A 4,430-nucleotide genomic window follows, 5' to 3' on the forward strand; every position below is an offset into this window, starting at 1 on the left:
TATCCACTTGTTGAATGCTTCCTTTAAGAATAATATAGTGCCCTTCTGCATCTCTAACTATAGTCTGTAGTTTAAAATCCAATTTATCTGATATGAGAATTGCTACCTCAGCTTGCTTTTGAGGTCCATTTGCATGAAATATGGTACTCCATCCCCTTACTCTCAGTCTGAATGCATCTTTGGGTTCGAAATGAGTCTCTTGTAGACAGCAAATCGATGCATCATTTCTTTTTATCCAATCTGCAACCCTGTGGCATTTTATTGGAGCATTCAAACCATTCACATTAGCGCTAAGAACTGAGAGATATGATTTTAATGATGCCTTGTTGCCAGTAAAGTCTTTGTTTGTATTGGCTGTGACTTTCTGTTCTGTATTACTCTTGGGGCCTTTTTACCTTTATAGAACCCCCCGTAATATCTCCTGTAGGGCTGGTTTCATGGTTACGAACTTGGTTAGTGACTGGCGATTCTGAAATGTCTTTATTTCTCCATCAATTCTGAATGACAGCCTTGCTGGACAAAGGATCCTTGGCTGCATGTTTTTCTCTGAAAGAGCTTTAAATATGCTCCCCCAACCCTTTCTCTCATTCCAGGTCTGTGTAGACAGGTCTGACGTAATTCTGATGCCTTTGCCTTGGTACGTGAGAAATTTCTTTGCCCTGGCCACTTTTAATACTATATCCTTGGATCTAATATTTGCGAATTGCACTATGATGTGACGTGGCATAGGTTTGTCGTGGTTGAGCTTGGGAGGGGTCCTCTCTGCCTCTTGGACACGAATGTTTGTTTCCCTTGCTAGATTAGGGAAGTTTTCAGCTACAATTTGTTCACATATCTCTTCTAGACCTCTGTTTTTCTCCACCCCCTCGGGGATGCCGATGATTCTAACATTGGATCGTTTCATTGAGTCAGTAATCTCCCGTAACCTACATTCGTGGGCGTGGATTTCTTTGAGCAGCTTCTATTTTGGTTTTTTCCTCTATTAACCCATCCTCCAATTCACTAACCCGTTCCTCTGCTTCTGTGACCCTGGCCATCAGAGCCTCTAGTTTTGCCTGCATTTGGCTCATAGAATTTTTAATTTCTGTCAGATTCGCTCTCATTTCTGTCCTTAGGGATTCTATATTCTCAGTAACCTTTTCGTTAATACTTTTTTAATTCTACTCATCATTTTGACCGTCGTTACTCTGAATTCCATTTCTGATAACTTGGTTACATCCATATCCATTAGTTCTGTGGCAGAGGCCACAGACTCACTGTCTTTTCTTTGCTGGGGGCGGGGGGATTCTCCTTCTTGTCATTCTGATGAGGAGAGGTTGCGGGGTTGTCCAGAGCCCAAATTATTGACTGGGTCCCAGGCCGTGCCCCTTGTTTTATAGGGATCTTAGGGATGTGGGCTTCTTCTTTAAAGATTTCATTTATTTATTTATCTGAGAGAGAGAGACAGACAGTCAGAAGAACGGGAACAGAAGCAGGGAAGTGGGAGAGGAAGAAGCAGGCTCCCAGCGGAGGAGCCCGATGAGGGACTCCTTTCCGGAATGCCGGGATCATGCCCTAAGCCGGAGACAGGCGCTCAATGACTGCGCCACCCAGGCGCCCCGGGTTGTGGGCTTCTTGATTTTTCAGCCTGCCTTCTGTGTTCTGGGGGAGGGGCCTGCCGCGCTGATACTCAGGCAGCCCTGTTTGGGTAGAGTCTCCGTGTCCCCTGCGAGGGGGGATGGGGATGGGCACCCTGTGAGCCGGTATTTCCAGGCTTTTGTTCTCTGGCAGCTTTCCCTGGCGTTCTGTTATGCCTCTTCTGAGAGTCAGAGCAGTAGAGGCTGAATTGTCACAGAACAGAGGGTTTGCGGCCCGTTCTCCACTGATGTTCTGGCCACTTTAACTCTGTTACTGTTGGTGCTGCTCAACCCTGCAGTGTCCCGGGATGTGCGCCGCACACCCGGCGTCCCTGCCCTCACTTCCAGGGCCAGCACGTCTCTGTCCTTTGTGTTTCTAATGCCGCCAGCCGCCAGCTGCCCCGCGCGCTCCCGGATCTCCCGGTCTCAGTCTATGCCCGGTGAGCACACCGGGATTCCGGAGTTCCGCGAGATGCCTGGTGGTGCACGCTCCCGGCTCACCGGTCTCAGTCCACTCTCTCACGGGTGCCGTCCGTGAGTCCGCCCGCTTCCCCGTGCAGGTGGCTGCTGCTTCCCGGCGCCCGAACGCAGTGGCTCCCTCCCCCTTCCGTTTATCTTCCGATATCTGTGCGCGGTTTCACGGCTCCCCTCTTCGTACCTCCCTACTCAGCACTGGAGATGTTCATTTGTAGAGATCCAGATGCATCTTCCTGCATCTCAGGCTGATTCCGTGGTTATTTAGGCTGGTCTGGTACCTATCCAGCTCGACTCAGGGGACCGGCTGAAAAAGGGGTCCCCTACTCCTCCGCCATCTTAACTCTCTCTCCTGGTTGCATTTCTTTACACTAACAATGAGACTGAAGAAAGAGAAATTAGGGAATTGATTCCATTTACAATAGCATCAAAAATCGTAAGATATATCAGAATAAACTTAACCAGAGAAGTAAAGGGTCTATACTCTAGAAACTACAGAACACTGATGCAAACATTGAAGAAGAGACAAAAAGATGAAAAAACATTCCATGCTCATGGATCAGAAGAATAAACATAGTTAAAATGTCCATGCTACCCAGAGCAATCTATACTTTCAATGCCATCCCGATCAAAATACCAATGACATGATTCAAAGAGCTGGAACAAACAATCCTAAAATTCATGTGGAATCAGAAAAGACCCCGAATCACCAAGGAAATGTTGAAAAAGAAAAACAAAGCTGGGGGCATCACGTTGCCAGATTTCAAGCTGTACTACAAAGCTGTGATCACAAAGACAGCATGGTACTGGCACAAAAACAGACACATAGACCAATGGAACAGAACAGAGAACCCAGAAATAGACCCTCAACTCTATAGTCAACTAATCTTTGCCAAAGCAGGAAAAAGCATCCAGTGGAAAAAAGACAGTCTCTTCAATAAATGGTGCTGGGAATATGGACAGCTATATACAGAAGAATGAAACTTGACCACTCTCTCACACCAGACACAAAGATAAACTCCAAATGGATGAAAAACCTCGATGTGAGACAGGAATCCATCAAAATCATAGAGGAGCACATAGGCTGTAACCTCGTTGACATCGGCCACAGCAACTTCTTTCATGACACATCTCCAAAGGCAAGAGAAACAAATGCAAAAATGAACTTTTGGGGGTTCATCAAGATAGAAAGCTTCTGCACAGCAAAGGAAACAGTCAGCAAAACAAAGAGACAACCCACGGAATGGGAGAAGATCTTTGCAAATGACACTACAGATAAAAGACTGGTATCCAAGATCCATAAAGTACTTCTCAAACTCAATACGCGAGAAACAAATAATCACATCAAAAAAGGGGCAGAAGATATGAACAGACACTTTTCCAATGATGACATACAAATGGCTAACAGACACATGAAAAAGTATTCAACATCATTAGCCATCAGGGAAATTCAAATCAAAAGCACATTGATATACCACCTTACACCAGTTAGAATGGCAAAAATGGACAAGGCAAGAAACAACAAATGTTGGAGAGGATGTGGAGAAAGGGGAACACTCTTACACTGTTGGTGGGAATGCAGATTGGTACAGCACGTTGGAAAACAGTGTGGAGGTTCCTCAAAAAGTTAGAAATAGAGCTACCCTATGACCCAGCAATTGTCCTACTGGATATTTACCCTGAATATACAGATGTAGTGAAAAGAAGGGCCACATGCACCCCAATGTTCATAGCAGCAATGTCCACAATAGCCAAACTGTGGAAGGAGCCGAGATGTCCTTCAACGGATGACTGGATTAAGAAGATGTGGTCCATATATACAATGGAATATTACTCAGCCATCAGAAAGGATGAATACCCACCATTTGCATCAACATGGATGGAACCGGAGGACATCATGCTAAGTAAAATATGTCAAGCAGAGAAAGACAATTATCATATGGTTTCAGTTATTTGTGGAACACAAGGAATAGCAGAGAGATCATTAGGAGAAGAGAGGGAAAAATGAAGGGGGAAAACAGAGGGTGAGGCGAACCATGAGAGACTATGGACTCCGGGAAACAAACTGAGGGCTTTAGAGGGGAGGGGGTGGGGGAATGGGCTAGCTTGGCTAAGGGTATTAAGGGGGGTACATATTGCATGGAGCACTGGGTGTTACATGCAAACAACGAATCAAGGAACACTACCTCAAAAACTGATGATGTACTGATGGTGACTAACGTATCACAATAATTTTTAAAAAAACATAAAGTATATTAAAAAAAGAGAGATGTAGCTCAAACATCTCTTAAAAATAAGTCTAGCTTTAAATGCCCACATGAAAAACAAGAGAGTTCTCAA

Source organism: Ursus americanus, chromosome 5 (genome assembly GCF_024610735.1).
Source record: "Ursus americanus isolate L20-20 chromosome 5, mUrsAme1.1.p, whole genome shotgun sequence".
Taxonomy (NCBI): Eukaryota; Metazoa; Chordata; class Mammalia; order Carnivora; family Ursidae; genus Ursus; species Ursus americanus.